This window comes from Orcinus orca, chromosome 13 (assembly GCF_937001465.1).
Source record: "Orcinus orca chromosome 13, mOrcOrc1.1, whole genome shotgun sequence".
Classification (NCBI taxonomy): domain Eukaryota; kingdom Metazoa; phylum Chordata; class Mammalia; order Artiodactyla; family Delphinidae; genus Orcinus; species Orcinus orca.
In genome coordinates, this window is record NC_064571.1 from 87,129,253 (window position 1) to 87,152,479 (window position 23,227).

The following is a 23,227-nucleotide window of genomic DNA, read 5'->3' on the forward strand; positions in this document are numbered from 1 at the left end:
GTGTCTCCTCTCAGCGTACCTTTTCAGCTTCCACAGGTTGCCTCCCACAAGGAATAAGCTGCTCTCAGGCAGTTAGGGCAGCATGACATTATGGGACACAGAAGTTTTTGGATTGTGGAAGATGCCTGGTGCATTTGTGAGGAGTGGGAGGCTTCAGAGAGGGTCTTCTCCCTGCTTCCATGTGGAACCAACACACCTCTGGCACCTCAAGGAATGGCCATGCTGGAGCATCAGGAGATGTCACCCTTGTCAGGGATGTGGGAGATGGGCACCTTTAGACTCACCTGTGGAGGGAGTGTCTCCTTCTGGGAACCCAAGAAGCCCCAGACACCAATTTCAGGGAATTAGAGGTCAAAGAAGCAACATGGCAGCCAGATGTGGGCAGTGATGCAGAGAAAGACCTCAGTCCCTAGACTTAGATTACAACTATGAGTATTTTCTCAAAAGTTTGATGCAGGAAAAATGTGTGAAAAGTGCCACCAGCCAGAGCTTGGTGATCCTAAGGCTCCTTTCTAAACCCATTGATCCTCTTTTATACACGAGGATTGCATCAGAGCTCCCCACCCACCTCTTCCAGGAATCGCTTTGTGATTCAGATGGAAAGAACTGAACAAGCTTCAAGTAGGCAATTTGAAGGGACAAACGGATGATACAAATATAAAAAATAGATTAAAATACATTTGAAAACAAGGAAACTCACAATATTCAGAAAACCTAAGGGAAATATGGCCTTAAAGGGTCACTTTTGTTCAAGAACTAAGCTACTATTATATTTTTCTTTTTTTTTTTTTTTGGTAAGCTTCATTTTTACCTTTTAAAATATGTGGCGTGATAAAAAGAAACAAAATTGAGTTTTTTGAAGTGAGGTGGATGGACATACGGTCTGTCATACAGAGTGAAGTAAATCAGAAACAGAAAAACAAATACTAGTATGCTAACACATATATATAGAATCTAAAAAAAAAAAAAAAAAAAAAAAAAGGTTCTGAAGAACCCAGGGGCAGGACAGGAATAAAGATGCAGATGTAGAGAAAGGACTTGAGGACACGGGTGGGGGTGAAGGGGAAGCTGAGACAAAGTGAGAGAAGCATCAACATACATACACTACCAAAGGTAAAATAGATAGCCAGTGTGAAGCAGCCACATAGCACAGGGAGATCAGCTTGGTGCTTTGTGACCACCTAGAGAGGTGGGATAGGGAGGGTGGGAGGGAGGGAGACTCAAGAGGGAAGAGATATGGGGACAGATGTATATGTATAACTGATTCACTTTGTTATAAAGCAGAAACTAACACACCATTGTAAAGCAATTATACTCCAATAAAGATGTAAAATATATATATATATATGTGTGTGTGTATGTATGTAAATAAATATATACATGTGTGTGTGTATATATACATGCATATAATATATAGTTTTATGTATAGTTGTATATACGCACATACATGTATAAACACACATATATATACCTATATATGATGTGTGTGTATAAATATAAGTATGTGCTTACTTTAGAAATATTTGTGTTATGTTTTCTTTAAACTAATATTTTCAATAAGTACTTTCCCAACATCATCAAAAAATTCCAAAACATTTGAATATATGCCATAACCAATTTACATGTTTTTAATCTTGTCACCTTATTTCATGGGGATTTTTATGCATTCTTATTATTTCTCCTTTTTTATATTTTGCTTTATAAACTATGTATTGGTTGTTTTATTTTACCTTATAATTGGGAAGACTCAAGTATCATCTGAATTACTACTAGGAGTTATATTTAAATTTCCCTGAAATTTCTGAAGGTATATTTCTGTTATAAGTAAAATTCAAAATGAAATTTTATTTCAAATTCCCTAATGAATTTGGGAATTAGATAATGAATTGGGTATTCTTAGTGTCCTTCTTCCACTTATCCATTCTACTAATAGGGTTTGGTATTTTGAACTCATGTTAATATTATTAATTATCATTTCCATATATTTTATAAGAATAAATTCTGGGCACCTACAGTTATGTTTATAACCAGATCCAAAACTCTTAGATTTATATTTAACTATTTTCAATGCTTATAGAAATTCTTATCATTTTACTTTTCCATTCTTAAGTCCTTAATTTGTATATTTATTTTGTGATTAAAATGTCTTTAAGTAATTTTAAAGAACAGTATAGTGTTGTTTGTTTGAGCTCTGGAATAGCGTAACAAGTTTTCCTGTTACTTGGGTATGTGATTTTCATTGTTTATAATTAACCTGGATCTTGAAAGATGAGAAGTTTGAACAGATAGAACATGGAGGCAGAAGGAAGAATGTCTACAAAGGAAAGAGCTGGGAAGGAAGCATGGTCTTGTGGACCATGGCAAGAGGTTGGTGTGAGCTAATCATTTCAGGGCACTCGGAAGGCTGTCATCTGAGGACAGAGTTTTTTGTGGTGTTTTTACACAGGGTGAAAGGATTTGGACTTCAGCTTTTACATTTATTTTCCTTTAATTTCTCTGCTTTTTTTTGTAGTTTTATAGTATATATTATATGTATATAGTAGTAAATGTCTAATTTTTTAAAAGATAATTTATTTATTTTTGGCTGCATTGGGTCTTCATTGCTGCTTACGGTCTTTCTCTAGTTGTGGCGAGCGGGGGCTACTCTTCGTTGTGGTACGCAGGCTTCTCATTGTGGTGGCTTCTCTTGTTGCGATGCACGGGCTCTAGTTGCGTGGGCTCTAGCAGTTGTGGCCCTTGGGCTTAGCTGCTCCGCGGCATGTGGGATCTTCCCGGACCAGGGATTGAAACTGTGTCCCCTGCACTGGCAGGCAGATTTCTAACCACTGCACCACCAGGGAAGCCCTAAATGTCTAATTTATAAAAAGATATAAATGTACATATTATGCATGCTCAAAAAATATGTTTAACAACAGTGACACCAAATTTTAAAAACACTGTTTTAAAAGATGAAACTCAGGATCAGGAATGACATGACAGCCCTGTGGGAGGAGCACACCCTCCAGCATCTCTTTGGAGGATGAAACAGTCAGGGAGGAAGACCAGAGGCTAGGAGATGTACTGGGAGGTCTTTGGGAGTTACGGGTTCACATGATTTCCCTAGCAGGAGCTGACTTGTAGCTGGGTCAGCCCTGTTGCAGCATTTCAAAGAGATAGTTAAGTCTGTAACAATTAAAAATAAAACCTGGGGTAGCCTTAAGGGGCTACATGACACCTTCAGAAGCCTGTTCCTCCCAGTGGCTGTCACACAAGCCAGAGTGCATCTTCCTTCCACTTTGCAGGGCGACCTTGTGGAGGGCGCCCTCAAAGGAGTTTCTGGAAGCCTGGTCCTGAGCATGGTAATGAAAGTGAGCTGCAGCCATGAATTATGTGAAGTTTGAGGGAAGCCATATAAAAGGCTATATCAGGCCACAAATCAGCTTGGATGGCTAAGGGTGATTTGTTCGGCTCCGGCCGCCCCTGCCGCTTTCTGGCAAGGCCCTCTGTGGGGCATGCCACCAGCCATTCTGCCCAGGCCATTCTTTCCATGGCCCCTGAAGCTGTACACCTGCAAAGACTTCTGCCTAGCACCTGCAGAAGTCTCCTTGCAAGGCGCTTATCCAGCTGGTGCTGGAATGTGGCTGCATCGTACCCTGCCTACCGTCCTGGTGACAGTTCCTGCTTTGGGGTGATTATAGCACAGGCCCTCTTCCTTAGAACTGAGTGCTATTTGCCTGTGCTGCTGGTGGAGGCATAGAGTGGTCTAAATAAAGATTTTGAAAAGATAGAAGCAGCTGATTGCTTTTCTATGGCTGCTGTAACAAAGAAGATTGGGTGGCTTAAACAATAAAAATGTATTTCTTCACACTTTTGGAGTCCAGAAGTCCAAAATCAGGGTGTTGATGGGAGCAGTTTCTCCTGAGACCTCTCTCCTTGGCTTGCAGATGGCTGCCTTCTTGCTGTGATCTCACAGGGTCTTCCTTCTGTGTGTGTCTGTTTGTCCTGATCTCTTCTTCTTATCAGGACACAGGTCAGATAAGATTAGAACCCACCCTAATGGCCTCATTTTAATTAATTACCTTTTTAAAGACCAATAAGGTTACATTGGGGGTTAGGACTTTCAGACCATATGAGGACACCATCCAGCCCCTAAAAGTAGCTAGTTAAAGCTTAAAGATAGTCATACTTCCTGCCACTCAGGCCCTGACTCTTCATGTTCCCGTAGTCCCAAACCACTATCATCCACAAGCAAGTGAGGCTGCTCCTGGCTTCCCTGGCTCTGCCTATGCTCTTTCTAGTCCATGAGGTAATAGCACCCTTTCAAACCCAGATCAGATGGAATACCCTCCTGGAAGCTTTCGTAGCCTACCAGAGAGAATGAATGTTCTTTTTTTGTAGCGTGTAGCACATAGTATGGCGATTTCTTGGCTGGTGTATCTGTCTGCCTTGTGACAGAATCTTCCTAAACAGTGGGGCAGGGAATCTTGACCTTGCAAGGAGGCTGGCATATATGAGCTTTGCAGGAGAGTTTAATGAATACATTAATACAACCAAAGAATATTTGATCCTGGGCCTGCCATTTATTGGCACTGTGAGTTTGGAAATCTTCACAACATTCCTGAAATCTACTCTCTTCCTTCATAAAACAGAGATAACAGCAATACCTACATGTACGGTTATTTTGAATATTAAGTTAATTGTTTTCTTTAAAGAATACTTTCTAAATTATGTTTATAATCATGCAGTAACATTTTCCATGTTTTTTTGTTTGTTTGTTTGTTTGTTTTTTGTGGTACGTGGGCCTCTCACCGCTGTGGCCTCTCCCGTTGCGGAGCACAGGCTCCGGATGTGCAGGCTCAGCGGCCATGGCTCACGGGCCCAGCCGCTCTGCGGCACGTGGGATCTTCCCAGACCGGGGCACGAACCTGTGTCCCCTGCATCGGCAGGCAGACTCTCAACCACTGTGCCACCAGGGAAGCCCTTTTCCATGTTTTTTTCTCAGTTGGGGTTGATAATTATAAAGAGGCTGACAGAACCTAACGATTTTCATTTTAAATGAATTTCCAGGCAATGTATGTAAGAACATGTAGATACGGCCGAAGGTCATCTTATACCCTTGGACATATTAATAATATACTCCTCAAGAAGAAGCATTTTCTTACATAAAGTGGTAAGTGGTGCTTGAAAGCAGAAAGATCAAGAAAATTTTGGAACCAGGCAGCAATCATGGCGTCTCTGCCCTCATGTCAGTAGATGAATCTTGAAGTCTGCCGATCTTCTAAAAGCCAGTAGTTCTGTTCCTGCATCTAAAAACCTGAGCTCTTCGAAAACAATAAATGTAGGAAAACAAGCAAAACTGTCAAAAAGGGTACTGGAAACAGCCAGACTGGCCTGTAAAAGCAAATAATTCTTTTGCTACCACACTCTGGGCCAACAGGGTAAGTAGTTTAGAACCTCTAACCTCTCTGAAAGGTCTCATGACAAAGTGATCTTCCTATTTGTATAGAAGTCACAATTCCAACAGTTTGGGCCATTTGTGTGCCTTACAATAATATAAGTAATTGTGTCACAAAGAGGAATCTGAAATACGTACCTGAGCTAAATTCAGTGAGCGAGGTCTCAAGTGTGAGAGGTACGTTTTATTTGCTGAATGTTGAAAATATAGCCTCAAACTAGATAACGAAGGGGTTTTATTTAGAACAGCGCAGAGTTGATCTCACACATTTATCAAGGGGAATATGCTTGAAGGTTATCCCTATGTTTACCTCAAACTATTAGATTAAAAAATAGTCATTACTGAAAGCTCTCAGATACATAGAATTTTCCAATATAAAAATGTATCTATTAGATTTGTAATTACCACCTCAGAGCATTATTCAAACAATGTAAAAAGTCAATCTCTGCCCCACAGAGATTCCAGCAATCGAGTCTTTGGATGTTGGAAGGGGAAGAGAATTCCAGTATGAAAAATGAAGCATGGAAAATATACTCTCCCTTGAGCCTCAGAGCTAGGGTCTATGATCACCTGTGAGTCTCAGATATAAATTGCCATGACAACCTTGTTTCTTATGCATTACCTTGACGTAACCAGGATTCAAACTTAATGGGATTTACAGGTTGAAACCATCACCTCATATTAACCCAGAAATAAATTGCTAGGTAGTGTGGAAAGAGCTTGGCTGTTCAATAGTGAATGCTGTGGTGTCTAAGGCCCTCAACACAATCTCGGTGTGCCAGGCATTGCCCTCCGGAAGCCTGTGTTTCAAGCGTAAGTGTGTCTCAAAATAAACTCTCAGTGTTTGCCTCCGTGAATTGCTGTCACCTACAGCTGGCATGGGACTTGCATGCCTCTGCATATACCCACAGTGCTTACCATTTGCTAACCACGTCCAAGCATTTGACAGGTGTTCTCTCTGCCTCTCACAGAAGCCCTGCAGGAACTTAGCAGCTGAGGAAATTGAGCCCCCGAATGTAAGCACCTTACCCAAGGCCACAGGGCTCAAAGCCAGCTTCTCAAAGGACATTGCATTGCCTTGTCTTCATGGTAAGACTTCCACCTCTGGGGATGTACAAAGAGGTCCCAGGTCTGCTGGATCCCCAGGACCTCTGGGATGTATTCATGTTCAGTGAAACACTTGAGTTTGGTAATGGGGCCCCTCTTGCTGATTTTCTGAAAACTACCAGTTATTTTTTTTATTTTTTAAATTTTTTTGCCTCGCTGCGTGACTTATGGAATCTTAGTTCCCAGACCAGGGGTCGAACCCGAGCCCACTGCAGTGAAAGTGCCGAATCCTAACCACTGGATCGCCAGGGAATTCCCCTACTGGGTTTTGAATCTGTAGGTTTCACCTTCCACTGGTCACATTTTGTTCTGTGCATGAGCTCCTTGCTTCAATCCTGTTTGCTTACCTCTGATCACTGCCCGCACCTGGGTCACCTGCCACCTTCTCCAGGGGCCTCAGGGATGCCTGGTGGGAAGGAAAGATGCTCTTTCCTGTGACCTCATCGTAAGTGTGGATGCAGACCTATCTTCTCATTCTGCTCAGCAATGCGGAGGAGCTACAAAAGTTAACAAAGCTGTACTTAGTAGCTGGCTTTAAAAATTAAAAAACAGGGCTTCCCTGGTGGCACAGTGGTTGAGAGTCCGCCTGCTGATGCAGGGGACACGGGTTCGGGCCCCTGTCTGGGAAGATCCCACGTGGCGCGGAGCGGCTGGGCCCGTGGGCCATGGCTGCTGAGCCTGCGCGTCCAGAGCCTGTGCTCCACAACGGGAGAGGCCACAAGGGTGAGAGGTCCGCGTACCGCAAAAAAAAAAAAAAAAAATGTTTGGGCATATAAGAATACATTTTCTGTTATTTATAAAATTATATTATGAGAGTATTTCTGTATTTGACTGAATAAATGAGGCAGTCTACTGGAAAAGTAAACAAATTGTCTGGACCTATGCAGCTGAAACATCAATTCTGCTCCATTGGTGATATAATTAATGCAATTCTGATTTTTTGATCAGAACAGGAATACAGGAACAGAGGTAACTGGATCTGGGTTCAACATTTGAAATACTATTAAGAATTGATACTGCAATATATTTAGAAGTCTTGCACTTACGGAAAAATCACATAGGACATTTTCACATTGTTCTAGAGTTGCAGCATCTCCCATATAATTTCTGATGAAATAGAAGACGAAGATGTCAAGAAGAGGTCCAAGAGGAGAGAGCACAACCACAGTTGAGCACTTCATAGGTTCAAGGAACTGGGGCTGGGGATCAAGAGTGTGGGTCTCAGGCTCAGGCTGTCTCTCTTTGAGCCCGGCTCTCTCACTCACGAGGTATAACCTGGGCAACTTCCTATGTTCCCTACACCTGAGCTTCCACATCTATGAACTGGGGTGGTAATAACAGTCCCTAATCCCTTGGGTTAGTGTGAGGTTAAATGAGTTAGTGCAGGTATAACGCATAGTATGGGGCCTGGAACATAGGAAGCACTCGATAAGCATTAGTTCTTGAGTTCTTAAAATAACCCTGTCTGGTGGGCATTATTCCTCTACTTGATGAATGAAGAAACTGAGACTCAAAGAGATTCAAGAACTTTCCTGGGGTCATGATATAAGTAGATGGTCTGATAGAGTGTCTGTATTATGCACATCTGGAGAAAAGCTATCCAGTCTCTGCCAACATTTATTTTAAAGATTTGTCTTACTCCAAGAGAAGAAGGAGGCCTAAAATCAAAGAACACGTTTGGAAAAACCAATGGTGTGTTTTCACAAATGTTCTTCAGAAGTCCACTTCTTATACTCTGTCTGATAACCAAACTTCATATCTTGGCCATTATATGTTGAGAGACTCAGAGAAACTACCTGATACTTGTTTTGTAGAACTACATTATATTTGCTTAAATGTTTTAAAAGCTCCACAATAATGAAATCTTTTTCCAATCTAAGCTGTTAGCAGACAGATGTTATGTCAAATCTTTTCTTGGCTCTGATTGTTTTCTGAATCTGGAGTTACAAACTCAAATGGTTTCCGGGTCAGAGCCAACAACCTAAAGGGGTGTGGTAGCAAGGCATAACAGAGGCGGGTGGGGCTTGTGACTTACTTCATAATCTGCTGTGTATGATCACACCGTACTCCTCCAGGCAGACTCACCTTCACATGGTCAGACTGCAGCCACTGGTCTAAAGGAATGGCCCACAACTCTCCTTTTCTGGCTATTATCGAGCTCCTCACCTGCTCCCAGTCCTGAGAACGAGAAAAGAAAAGTGAACTTTGCTTCTCCCTTATTCTGTTCAGCAAGAGAGTCAGATTCAGCAAGCATTTATTTAGCACTTGTGAGGCGCAAGGCCCTGGATTTGGTCTATAGAGGATGGCAAAGATGAATCCGACAACACTGACAGAAAAACACAAACAGTTCTTCACTCATACGGTTTATTTCTGCATTCAGGTATGCTCACAGAAAACTGGATATGGTGCAGTAAGTACTGTCATACCAGTAAACGGTGGTGAGGGAATTTATGCCCAACATAAGTGTCCTCTGAACCAAGAGCCCTCAGAATTAATATCTGCACTTAGCTGACTTCAGGCTACATGAGCTGGAGAGGCTCTTAGAGCTCAGAGAAGAATTACATCGTGGGGGTTGAAACTTCTGTTGCATGACAAATTGCAGCAGGCTTCCCGATCCTCCTCTTCTCCTGGTCACCTGGGTATTATCAGCTCCTTTTCATCTACAGTGGCCAGCTCAGTCCTCACTCTTCACTTAAACTCCGCTTACCCCAGACAGTAGCTTTTCCAGTTGGAGAGGAAACTGTGAGGTTTTAAGCAAATCCTTCCTGTTCCTGGGGAGTGTGGCGAGGCCAGGGAGAGACTGTGACCTCTCAGGACTCATCCAGGTGGAAGTTGGAACTTCCTCTCCCAGCTCAAAGTTCTTTTTCCTTTATTCCAACATTTCACATTCTAAACATTTCATTATCTGTATTACTCACTGTGTCACTATACATGTTGCTTTTTGCTATTTCAAATGTTTAATTGACAAATGCTTTTTTCTTTATCAAGTAAACTATAAGCCCCTTGAGTACTGAAGCCATATTATACTTTAGGTGTGCTTCTTTGTTTCACCACCTGGCCTCACCACCCTCTTACTAGGTGCTCCTAAGTCAGTTTGGAACTTGAGGGTAACTTTGAATCTTCAGTGATGTGAAGCAGTAATTCAAAGAAATGTAACCTCCAAGTCAATATGTGCATATGAAATATTAAAATTATTTGTGTCATTATCTGTAAATCAAACTGAAATAATGACCCAGAGGATAGTAAAACATTAAATATGGTGATATATGTAAATGTACTTTATAAATTCTAGCTCAATGGATGATTATAAGTAGGTATGATGAGATTAAGATATTTTAAAATGAATGGCCATTTTGATTATCTCTTGGGTTCTTGGTTATCTAATGTGAGGAGGGGAAGGATAAGACCAGCAGGTAATACTATGAAAGATCTTTAAAAACAAAAGGAGGGCCTCTTCTCTGAATTAGTAAATTTTAGTAAGAGAAAACTACAAAGATCAGCATCTTACAGTGATTCTGTGATGTCCACTGATCCATGCCACCTAAACTGTACCCTCTTAACCTCACCTGCGTTTGTGAAATTTGAGTTGATTCACTGAACATTTTGCTTTATAGGGCTGATCACATCATCTAACCTTGAATTCAATAAGACTGAAGGCAATTAAATTCTATTGCAGTTAATTTTTATTTTTAAATCATACTCATAATGTGAGGAAAAATTTAGTCGTAAATGCAATATTTACTTCTTTCTTTCTTGTCCCTTCAAATTAAAAAAAAAAAAAACTCATTATTGGCCTAAGATTAGAGACCTGATGATATGTGTTAGCTTAATTCTTCCATCTGTAAAAGAAATTGTGAAAACAGTTTTCATCACTTGATGAAATGAAAGAGACTCTGAATTAGTTGATACAGTGAAAGGCACTGACCACAGAATGAGTGCTTGGGCTCTTCAGAGGTAATTTGTCATACTTTCATCATTAGCAAAGCTTCAGTCTGATCTCATGGGTACCAGAGGAAATGAAGGAGCTGGATTGTGTACACACAGGGTGTCAGAGCCCTAAGGCTGTCCCCAGCCAGTGAATGGGGCTAATGGGATGCTGGTCTCCAAGTGTGGGTACTGTAACAGGGCGGCACTCCTGGCGACATTGTTACCTTCATGGAAGGAGGTACTCGTAGGCTTGCCAATACTGAGTGGGAGAAAAGCCTTCTCTCTTTCATATAAATAGTATTGTGACAAGGCAGAATTGGGCATTGGTTTCAAAACACCAATGCTCAGTTCACTGCAGCACTATTTACAATAGCCAGAACATGGAAGCAACCTAAATGTCCATCAACAGAGGAATGGATAAAGATGTGGTACATACATACAATGGAATATTACTCAGCCTTAAAAAAGAATGAAATAACACCATTTGCAGCAACATGGATGGACCTAGAGATTGTCATACTGAGTGAACTAAGTCAGAAAGGTAAAGACAAATATCATAGGAAATCACTTATATGTGGAATCTTAAAAAAAAGGGTACCAATGAACTTACTTACAAAACAGAAATAGACTCACAGATGTAGAAAAGAAACTTATAGTTACCAGGGGGTAAGTGGGGGAGGGATAAATTGGGAGATTATGATTGACATATACACACTACTCTATATAAAATAGATAACTAATAAGGACCTACTGTATAGCACAGGGAACTCTACTCAATACTCTGTAATGACCTATATGGGAAAGGAATCTAAAAAAGAGTGGACATATGTATATATATAACTGATTCATTTTGCTGTACAGCAGAAACAGACACAGCATTGTAAGTCAGCTATACTCCAATAAAAATTAAACAAACAAACAAAACAAAACAGAACAGAACAACAACAAAAAAACCCAAAAATGCCCAGGCTCCACCCCTAGAACCTGGTATCATTTCTCTGGGGTAGGAACCTGGAATTGTCATGTTAAAGATTGTCTCAGTTGCTTCTAACAGGCAGTCAAGGTGAAGAACCTAAGATTTCTTAAAATTTCCTGGTGGGAATAACCTGGTAATTTGTTACTATACAGATTCTTATTTGTCTCACTAGATACATCTGCACTTTAACAAGCTCCCAGCAGATGCCAGAGCTGCTGGTCTGAGGTCCACTCTGGGAGAAGCAAGGATCTATGCTACGCTCTCCAGGATCTGGACTTCTGCTGTTCAGGTTTACCTAGGGTGGTTCATGCCTCACACACCCCATTTTGCCTTAGCACATATACACTTCAGAGTAACATATAACCAGTTTCATCCTTTATTTATTGATTATGAAAGCATTAATTATCCTTAAAGTAATTATTGTGAACACACTTAAATATGTGTGCTTCTATGGTTAGGGTACTCTAATTCGGTATTTCCAATGTTTCACTGATCATCAAAGTCATCTGGGAGCCTTAAAAATCTAATGGGAATCCTCCCCAGCAGTGGAGGGTGGCAGGAGGGAAAGAGAAAATTTTTAACGAAATCCTGCAGGTGATGGTGATCCAGACATCTTCACTCTGGAAGTTTATAAGCATTTACAAAAGGTAATGAATGAAACAAAATCATCTCCTCTTTCACTTTCCGTATATGTTAAAATAATACAACTTGCAACTCACCTGCTACAACCTGTGGGTATGCTATTTTGTCATACATTATAAAGGAAATACAATTAAAATACACAAACTACGAATATATCTGTGGCAGTGTCAAAATCCCAGAGTTAAAAAGATGCCAAAACCCTCTTGATGTATAGCCTGAAAAGGGGAAGTGAGAGTTGGGTGCAGGAAAATCATCCCACCCAATACTCCTTTCTCTGTGGGTGTCCAAATATCTCTGCCCCAGTGAAGGGACCATTCTGGCTTCCAGAGGGCAGATCAATCTTGCCGCCATCTTGCTGAGGGAGGAGCTAATCTCCTCAGCAAATTAATTAATCAACCAATCCACTAAATGGGCATAGTTTGCAAAGAACCTCATGTAATTCTCAATTAGGAGAACATTCAGAACAATGAAAGCAAATGGCATTAGTTATTTGTTATCTGGAAAGCCTCCTACTTTAATTCTCCCTCCTCTCTCTCTTTCTCTCTCTCTCCCTGCAGCACAGAATAAGGAGAAGACACGGCTTTAAGTTCCAGCCTATTACCTATGAAACATGGGCGCTAGTCCAGTGAGATGTTTCATTCCTTTATAGTCTCAGCATCTTCGTAGTTGGTTCTGTTGTGAGAATCAAATGAGTTGCTGGGATTTGAAAGCTGAGAATCCAGAGGTTATCATTTCTTCCTTCCTGGGTCTCCTTGCACCTGGCTCTTCCCTCCATGCTTCAATTTCCACACACAGGCCAGTGGCTTCCCCCTTTATACACTGCTCACCACCTTCCATCTGCACGCACAGGAGAATTAAAACTGATTTTTGAGGATAGTTTCCTAAGGCTGACTCTGGCTATTTTCAGTTATTCCCTGATCATACCACCCCCATCCCTCCCAGTCCTGCCCCAATGAATTTCTCTCTGCTCCTTTTTCCAGCAAACACTGCCTATATTTTGTCTATTTCATCATGTCTTATTTTTATGTATATTATGCCTCACCCACAAATTTATGAGCAACTTGATTTTGGGAATGAAGTTTTCATTACCTTTCTACTCTCACAGTCCCTGGTACAAGGTAGATGCTCTATGCAGGCACATCTATTTGAATTAAGCTTCAAACTCTGTCAAAAGAGCCTGTGAATTTAGGGTGTGGAGAAGCAGAAAGAGGGCTGCTTTATATTAGAGCATGCGTGTTTTAGTCAAATGGTGCAAATCATCCTAAACTCATTTGTAGGAAGATGTGTAAAATTCAAAGTGACAAAAAATAAAAATAAATTAAACTTATAATGCTACTTTTCAAACCTCAAACCTTATTTAGTTTAGAATCGTTAGTCTCCATTTTAAATTGATCTCGAGTATGAATGTAAACTCTTTGAGAAAACTAATAACTGAATTCAACATTGTTTTGGGGGCGCTTACTGCCATCTTACCTTCACTATCTTTTACTTCAGTCTCTTAAGAATAAAATTTCACGCCCAGGGAGAGATCATCTTAAAGTATTCTTTTGAAGCACAATGCACTATTCTTTGGGCTAATTTTTCAAAGAGTAAACTTTAAGCTTTGAGAATGTGTTAATACAGTGAAAGGATCTCAGAGGGGAATTTTGCAGATCTGTTTATGTTTAAAACGCAGACTTCAGAAAAACACTTTCATTTAGTCCTCTATTTAGCAAGCAGGATTTTCACAGCATTCTTTTTTTTTTTTGTCTCTCTTTATTTTTGTTCTGTTAGCATTCCCTTGAAGCCTTGGTACTGTTTTTGTGGAGTGTTTCTAATGTGAGTATAGTATGAAGTATGCTAAGGAAGAAAGAAGTCTGTGAATTCACATCCTGTAAGGGAGGCAGCTCAGACGGATAAAACTATTTAATTCAGAATCTGAATTAAGTCAATAACACAGGAGCCACACAATCCAGGCGTATGCCTCAAATTGTGGGAATAGTGGAATCTCTAAATCGGACATTTAGGAACACAAACAAAAAATTAGCTAAGAAAGGCTAAACTCACCTTCCAGAATGATAAGCTTCATGTAGCTGCCGTATAATCCAGTTCATTGGTTTGGTGTATAAACTCAGGGAACTCTCTTAACCTCCAGATTATGACCAGTCTGCCATCTGCAAATGGAGAGACTATTTTTTTCTTTTTTCCAGAGTTCTCTTCTTCCTGTGAAAAGGACAAGTTCTGATTCAATCCAGCAATTCAGGGGTAGGTACCAACATCTCAAAGAGAAAAATATAAACCCAAAGGACTGCTGAGGATTCTGAAATCCGATCATCCTGCAGGAGGGTCCAGGCTGTTCTCTATGATGTGGCTGCTACACTCAGTTGAGCTGAGCACTTGGGTGGTCCTTGCGGAAGGACTGCAGAAGCTCAGGCAGACACCACCTTGAATCAGGTGAGCAGGAAGCCTCAAGGTTCTGTGCCCGCGGCAGGATGGGTTACGGTGTCTGATGTGCATCACTCTTGTGGTGTTTCCTTGGGGGAGGAGAATGTTCCTTTTACCAAAGTCAGTCTGAGCCACTGTTAGGCTGCTCTTTGAACATACCTGAGATATCCATGCTCCCCAAGCCACGTGTCCTCAGCTTCAGGACCCTGGGTAGTGGTGGGAGGAGGGCTGCATGTGGTTCTGCCATCGTTCCTGTGCTGCGTCTGCAATGGGCTGCCCCACCCTTGGTGGTGACTCTAGGAAGCCTGCAGAGACTCGCCAGTGGCTTAGCCCCTGGTGTCCCTCACAGACTGCTCAATTTATTTGAAGCTACTTCAGTCCATCAGAAATATTCTAACAGTCTCTAACCTTAACAGAAAAGGGTTAGGATCTCAAGCCTCTTTGTTTTAGAAAGTTCTTTGCCTCCTGTGCAATTTTTAAACTCCGTCTCCAGAAACTCTCTAGCATTTTATAACAAGAGAGTATTGGTAGATCTGTTGGACTATTGTACTTTCCTGTGGAGTCAGAATGCTAGAATTTAGAGGAAGAGGGAATCGGTCTGCTTGCCTTAAGGTTGAGGGAGGGCACACATGGTTGTCCCACTTCAAAAAAGTTCTGCTTCATGATGGATGTCTTTTGTTTCTGCTGGTATAAGGGAAAACCAAAACAAAACAGCAAAATGGTAGGAAGCAATTACCTGAAAGTTTATTTTATCTTAAAATTAAAAAAAAGAGACAACACAAAAAACTGCCTCAAGTTTGCCCTTACCAGGTGCCTTTAGTTAAAATAATTACGTAGGAATGTGTTTCAACATAACATTGATATCCAACAACCTCCACATTTTATATAAGTGACATTTCTTACAAAATGCCAGCCTGTAGGTATTTATTATCCTAAGATAAGCTTCTTTATCTTCCTGCAGCTTCACAACTGCTAAGTCTACTTCCACAAGAATTCTTGTTCCTCATCTGTGATTTGGGTCTCTTCTCACCTTTAGGAAGGTTACATTTCATGCTTTCAGGTTGGGCTTTGAAAAGTTACCTCCTGATTGAGGAATGAACTAAAAATTACATTTCTAGGTTAGCAGGAAAGCTGGTACTTTCTTCTTAATGCAGCTAAAGGGTCTCCTTGAATATGCATTCATGGCATTTCTGTTAACCACTTTATACCCAATAAATTGGGGTACACGTTATGCTAAATTGAAGCTGAAGCCATATTTAAATGTGAATGCATAGTGGCCTTTAGCAGAAACTAGGGCAAAATACAGAAAAATAAGAAATACTATGGTTTTAAAATAAACTACATATACGTACCTATATGTATAGCTGCGTGTGTGTGTTTATTTAAAAGTACTTGTGAGAAAGTGACCTCATCTCCCAAGAAAAGCTTGGATACAAATGTCTCTCCAAGTCCTCACACCACGACAATTCTATGAAAAGAAAATCCCCAAATCTCGCTTTAGTCTCTCAGTAGGATTTTTTTTTTTAATTGACCATAAGAGTGCCTCTTTTGATGATCATTCGTTTTCGTTTTTCTTGTCTAAATTTAAGCCTTTATTGTTTCCAGGTTCTCCTGGGTATAAACTGACATGACTTTCATTTCACCTCCCGAGATCACTTGGTGAGGAGGGAGAGAGGGCTGCTGACAGAAACGAAGACGGCTTTGAACTTTTCCTCCATCTCCAGGTCAGGCTCACCTCTCCAACCCACTGCACGCAACCTCCAGACTTAAAAGCCAATGGCTTAAAATAACTGGCCAGCTGGACCAACTTCACATCCTATAGAAGCGAACAAGCCTGCACCAGGAGTTCTGGTTCTAACATATTCTGCCGCCAGTCAATGTGCAGACTGGGTCTTGCCCTGTGTCTCATTTGACTTCTTTCAACATTGGTTTTCTTACCTTCATGTGAGGTAGTAGGATTTTTCCAGTTCTAAAACACTGCAATATTTAACCATCTGAACAATCTGCCCATGTGCCAATAGCTGAGAAATCCTTTCTTTATGCCATACAGATTAAGTCATATTCAGGCAAAAATCCACTAATTTTGCTTGGATAAGTGGTCTCCCTGGCCAAGGGTAGGGCTGTTACCTGAGGGACCAATGTGTGTAACTTTCCTAGGCACTCGCCCTGATTTTGCTAAATGTAGAGAAAATTCTCCTTAGCGGAGTAACTCCCAGGCGCGAAGGTGTGCAAGACAAGGAACCCCGAGCAGGGCCACCACTTTCCCAGTCCTGTGCATGGAGGCCCTGCCTCCTGCCCTTCTGCTCGGGAAGCAGCTGAAAACACCAGGCTGTGCTCATATGTCTCAGCCCAACCGACCCGGGTGATGGGGAGATTGTGGTCTGTACCCCAGGAGGACTGTGCTTGCTGGTGGGCTGGTGCAAGGCTCTCTCTTGGGCGATAGAAACATGAGACAGAGTTGGGGTTTGGAAGCAGGAAAAAAAGCAAGGGGAAATGCACAGAGGAGGATTAAATAGTCATAATCCTGCAGCTCCCAGTTAGGGGTCCACGTGGCTTGGCGATAGGGTGGAATTAAAGCATGGCCTTCATTCTGAGCAGCCTTCCCAGGGCGGGCTCGGATTCCTGTAAACATAGGAGACTATATTCAGTATTGTATAATAACTTATAATGGAAAATAATCGGAAAATGTGTGTGTGTGTGTATATATATATATATATATATATATATATATGAATAAATCTCTTTGCTGTACACCAGAAACTAACACTAACTGTAAATCAACTATACTTCATTAGAAAAAATAACCAGATGATGCCCAAGGTCCTTTCCATTAAAAAAAATATTCCATCGTAATTCTACTACGGAATTACTAGTTTTTTGTTTTTGGTCTCTCAGTCTCTCACTGATGTGACGTAATCACCCTTTCATTGTAACACTGATGTTAAACATATTCATCCCAGCTGTTAGATTTTTAAAATACTGTGTTCAGTGATATAGCCAAACACATTTTCTTATGTCTAAGAGGTATTTGTTATACTCAGGATGTTGGCATTATATGGTAAATATTTAAACGTAATCCTTTTTTTAAGTTGTTCGGTCATATGTTAGCCATTATCATAATTCATTGAGCTCCATGGAGGGGCTAGATGCGCCAGTAGCAAGACAATAGTTGGGATTTACAATCTGTTGGAATTGTAGATTAGAGGCAGATCAGGAATGGAAATGAAGATGTGGGTCACACAAATATGGCATCTAGAGGATGATTGAGAACTGAGCAGAGAGGCTTATCAGGGGCTGGCAGCACCGTTGTCCTACAAAGGCTGTAGAGACAATACCAAGCTTTTTAAGGAAATGGTTCAGTAATCATGAAGAAGCCAGAAATGGTATTCTAAGCAAAGGTTTGCTATGAGATTGGCAAGTTGAAAAGAGCAAGGGATTTAAAAATGGATAAAATGAATAGCATCCTTAAGCACAATAAGATGTATAGCTTGGGGAGGTAATGTAACACACTGAGGCCTGATGCCCTCAAATGCAAATGGGCATGATATATTATCAAGTAATTATGGAGATGAAGGTGATTAATAAGGAATGCCTACCAAAGATAAATTTATTATTATTTTAATACCTCTGGTGAATCTATGTTTCAGAGTTTAGAATAATCTTCATTTCCAATCCTCTATAATCCTCCTAACCTAATTCATGCTTGTCAAACAGTAAATCTCAATTTTCTGTTGGAACAATACGGCACACGTAATAGGTTAGTGAGTGTTGGACACTGAGTGACTACAATGGATGAAGCACAACTTCAGGATAAAAGCAGTAATAATGGCTTTCAAAAATCAAATAGTGTTAAATTCAGGACGCAGCTTTTGGGCACAAGTTTAAAAATATCTAACATGTGTATTTATTATAAGGAAGAAGGTAAAGAGTGACAAATAGGTGTCTCTAACATGATAAATTGTTTCACACACACACACACACACACACACACACACACACATATGCCCGTACTCTGTATTCATACAAAAAGAAAGAAAGTAGATTAAACAAGAAGTACAGAGTCACAGCATGCATGTGACAGTGTCTAGAACATCCCAAGGTCCTGTGAATATCTGAGGATTACAGCTTTCTCTCTGCTCCTAGATCTTCTATAGTTAAAGATAATTTCGGTGTCAACTGGATGATCCTACTGCATGGCTTCTAAGGGACGGTATAAATCATGCTTTCCTGTTCTTTGCATGCCTCATTTTCTTTTAATATTAAAAAGTGGACATCTTAGATAATATATTTTAACAACATGAATATTGATTCCCACCCCCCCACCCCCTCAGGGCTTGTTGTCATTTGCTTATGTATTTGTCTTGTGACCTGAATAGACTATTTCCGTGAAGTCTATTTCCTGCTCAGTGTGAAGTGTCTGTACTCACTCACTGTGGGCTCAGCCTTGGACATGTGGACAGGACCCAGAGATGATGGACGTTTTGGAGGGCTCCCTGTATCTGTCTCTTTCCCTGGTCTCTCTGCTAAGCTGTCTGCCACTTTTGGTATCACACTCAGCTCTTAGGCCCCTGCTAATCCTGACTGCTTACTGCTTTCAACAATCCTAGGGCATAAATTGCTCTGCAGACTAATATGATTAAACCTGGGCCCCTTTACAGAGCTTTTTTTTTTTTTTTTTTTTTTTTTTTTTTTTGCGGTACGCGGGCCTCTCACTGCTGCGGCCTCTCCCGCTGCGGAGCACAGGCTCCGGACTCGCAGGCTCAGCGGCCATGGCCCATGGGCCCAGCCGCTCCGCGGCACGTGGGATCCTCCCGGACCAGGGCACAAACCCGCGCCCCCTGCATCGGCAGACGGACTCCCAACCACTGCGCCACCAGGGAAGCCCTCCAGGGCTCTTTTTGAGGCCAGTCCCTGGGACTTGTTCTGACATATCTTCCCGGCTCTTTCCTTGGCTGGTTCTTTCTGGTAAACTAGCTGGACTACTGTTTAGCTCCTTGCTGTCATGGGGTGACTGGCTTCTTAATTGCTTACCACCAGAATCTCCTCTGTTTCTGAGAAAGTCTTTAGGCTTGAATCTCACTACATTCTGTCCTGAATAACAGCAATTTCTTTGGGGAGAACTTCTGATCTTCCTGCTATGTTGGCCTGTCTCTCTCTCCCCTTCAGCAAAGTGTCTGAGCCACTTCTTCAGAGCTAGGGGCTGGGACAGTGGCCTGCTTCTCCCGGGATGACATCCCAGCTCTCTGAGCTGGTCTCTGTGTGGAGGCGATCATCTGTGACCTTCTTGGCTCACCTCTCCTGCTGTGGGACCTCTACCCTAAAAGGAACTGGAACAATGGCTACTGGAGCTGCAGCTTTCTGCACATGGGGTAGAGTCTCTGTCCTGTGGGACAGTGGGTGGAGGAGAAGAGTCCCCAACCTCTTTCCAACCTCCACAGGTTAGCAGGAATGGAACAAGAAATGGTACTATTTTTGTCTTTCAGTACTATAAGCCGTTTCCCTTCATCTCTTCTAAAAATTGAAACATTTTCTGCATAAGACAATTAGTTCTTGCTAACTATCTGTCAAGCGGGTGAACAAAAATGTCAGCCATAATTATGTTCACAGCTCCAGCTTTGGCATTTACGTTAATCTGGAAAACACTCACTTTCCTAGGAGATACTATGTAGCCGGGACTAAGATTCAACCATGGCTCACTGTCAGGTTTTGTTCTGCTTAAGTTTTAGCTAAGAGTGTTACTTGACAACTGTGAATGTGTGGCTTTGCCCTGTGTCTACGAGAGGGAAGCTTTACAGAGCCTAACATTTGTCGGGTGAAGCTGTTATCAGAGGAATCTATTTTTAGGTCCTGTTCATAACTCCATAGTTAAGTTTTCAGGTGTTGTCATTAATATTCTGTCTCCTGTTTCCACAGAGAAGAGTTTAAGGATTGTTTCCTTAAATTGAGAAAATCAATGTGTCCCATAAATACAAGCAATATGGGGAAAATCAGCAATTTGTTCAGTTATTTACAAATGATTTATTGAATCTTTACTACATGATAGTCCATGTGCTAGGAACTGGGGATCCAGTCGTGAGTAAAATCCAGATCTGACCAGTATTCTTGATAGAGCTTATAGGCTAGTGGGCCACACAGACATTAGTAAAAAATATAACACAAAAAAATAAATCTTTTTCTGGAAATATAGGAACTATGAGAGTTAACTGGTTTACATCTTCACACAAGATTTTTAAGTCCCATCTGTATCTTCCATAATAGTGTAAGATAATTTCAAATTACCCCTCTTGGTTGCTAAATTAAATTTCATATGGTAATATATGTGATGTACATACAAAATGCCTGGCATTTAGTAGGTGAGCCACAAATGTCAGTTTTCTTCCAACTCCTGGTTCCTTTGCCACAAAGGAAAGGAAAATTCTGATGTTCTATCTGAGATACTGCTTAGTTCTGGCTATTTCTAAAATTCTTCATGATGTCCAGCTTTTCAACTGAGACTCTTTCAGCTTTGTCATGAAGCGGCTAGTGTGTAATTTATATTACCCTCTGTGTTGGAAATGCCTGATGGCTTCATTTTAATGTTACTGAGACAGAGATCTTCTTTTCTCATGCTTAAAATGAGTCCTTGTAATAGTGTTACTTAAACTGGAATTTACCCTGGAGAGTCAGTAGACATATTTTGTGGGGAGTCAGGAAGTCTTTACAATAGTTAAAATTCTATATTGAAATTGTATCTATCTGTATCTATATCTATCTTTCTACCATCATCAACATCATCATAATCTATCATCTATTAATATGTATATGTGTGTGTATCTATATCCATCTTCCTGTACGTCTTTATGTCCTAGATCATTCAGGTAACCTGAATTTGTGTTCATGATCACACTGATGCCAAAGGATCACCTAAATTTCTCAGCTTTAACTTTTAATGTATTTTCTCACCCAGGATCTATGGCTCTGTGGGTCTTTTCTATCTTTTTCTCCTTGTACTTAACTTCCTTTTATCCTGTGTTTTGTTAACTTTTGCTATGTGAGAATATTATTGCTTGGGGGGAAGATTGTGTTTGAGTGTGTGTATGTACCCTCCTGTGCACACATTTCATGTGTGGATGTTATATAAGGAACACATATTTGTTTACTGGATGGATGTGGATGTCCTTTACTTCATACTATGCTGGAGAAACATGACCGGTGGACCACACTATGGAATCTGTTAAGACTGAATAGCCTAGTCTTTGGGACATAAACTATTAAGGTGGTCTGATTCAGTGTGTAGAGCAAATACCATGCAGGTTCATTTTCTCTTGAACAGAATGGATGATCTTTCCTCTTCTGTCTGATCAAGGGTGGATGTTAATCTTGAAGCTACTCTTGCACAGAGGAGAGGATGAGAGCAGGAGAGGGGATGTGGGATGAGTGGAGAAATGTCCTCTGTTGTTTGGGCTGCTGGATAGTTAGGCAGGACTCTAAGCCACAGCGACACACGAGGGCATTCCTAAGAGCAGGGGGTCATTTTTGTCCAGTTGTTGGATAGAACCAAGAAGCAGTGCAAAAGGGACCTCATGGGCTCTAGGAAGAGCCATAACTACTACCACACTCAGCAATCCCATCACCCAAAAGTTATGTTATTCCCTTTGCAGTCAAGCTCCTCCCTACCTTGACTCTGGCAATCACTGATATGCTTTTTGTCTATACATTAGTTCTGGTTTTCTTAGAATTTCACATAAGTGAAGTCATACAGAATGAACTACTTTATATCTTTTTTCTCTCAGTATAATATTTTTTTTTAATTTTTTTTTTTTTTTTTTTTTTTGCGGTACGCGGGCCTCTCACTGTTGTGGCCTCTCCCGTTGTGGAGCACAGGCTCTGGACGTGCAGGCTCAGCGGCCATGGCTCACAGGCCCAGCCACTCTGCGGCATGTGGGATCTTCCCGGACTGGGGCACGAACCCGTGTCCCCTGCATCGGCAGGCGGACTCTCAACCATCTGCGCCACCAGGGAAGCCCCCTCAGTATAATATTTTTGATATTTATCCATGTTGTTGTGGGCATAAGTAATTTACTTCTTTCTATGGCTGAGCAGTATTCTATTGTATGATTATACAGCAATTCAACTGTTGATGAATGTTTGGGTTGTTTCCAATTGTTTGTGATTATGAATAAAGCTGGTATGATTATTCCTATACAAGTCCTATGTGTACATGTTTTTATTCTGGGGGATTGTTAAGTCATATGGTAAATATCTATGAAATGTTATATGAAACTGTCAAACTATTTTCCAAAGTCGTTTTACTATTTTGAAATCCCACTAGCAGTGTATGAGAATTCAAGTTGCTCTATATCTTTGCAAATACTTGGTGTTGTTGGCATTTTACATTTTTTTCTTTTTAAACTTATTAATTATTAATTTTATTTAGTCATTCTAGTGAATATGCAGGGATATTTTGCATTTCCCTGCAAATTGTCACCAGTTGACCAGGCCAGTTGAGACTCAAGTTATAATAATTTCAGGATGAAGAAAGGGCTGCTGTAGTATTTTGTAATCATAGGATGATGAAATGTGTAACATATGGAATACATAGAATAATGATTTTTCTCTTAAAAGTCAATATCTGGAGCAATATGCTGTGGAAGAGAGTCTTAACCACCTCTTTTCCTTTTACCACCATACACACAGTTGAGGAGAAACTGGAGCATTTTGGCCAAGAGAGATTAATT

The 23,227-nt window shown here is 40.9% G+C and overlaps 2 long non-coding RNA genes across 3 annotated transcripts in view; both read left to right on the top strand.

Annotated features, from left to right (window-relative positions):
- The first annotated feature begins 8,564 nt into the window (after nucleotides 1-8,564).
- On the top strand, nucleotides 8,565-12,924 carry LOC125960835 (uncharacterized). The gene is made up of 3 exons (XR_007470904.1): nucleotides 8,565-8,921; nucleotides 12,039-12,091; nucleotides 12,644-12,924. It is a non-coding gene; the product is annotated as an uncharacterized LOC125960835 (long non-coding RNA).
- A 1,357-nt stretch (nucleotides 12,925-14,281) lies between these two features.
- The window catches only part of LOC125960766 (uncharacterized), an 11,132-nt gene continuing 2,186 nt past the window's right edge, over nucleotides 14,282-23,227 (top strand). Inside the window, exons 1-3 of one of the 2 annotated variants that reach the window (XR_007470776.1) lie at nucleotides 14,282-14,330; nucleotides 14,408-14,519; nucleotides 16,162-16,234. This is a non-coding gene — a long non-coding RNA (uncharacterized LOC125960766). Of the gene's footprint in view, nucleotides 14,331-14,407; nucleotides 14,520-16,115; nucleotides 16,235-23,227 lie in introns of those variants that run through there. The other variant, XR_007470775.1, reaches the window with a different exon arrangement.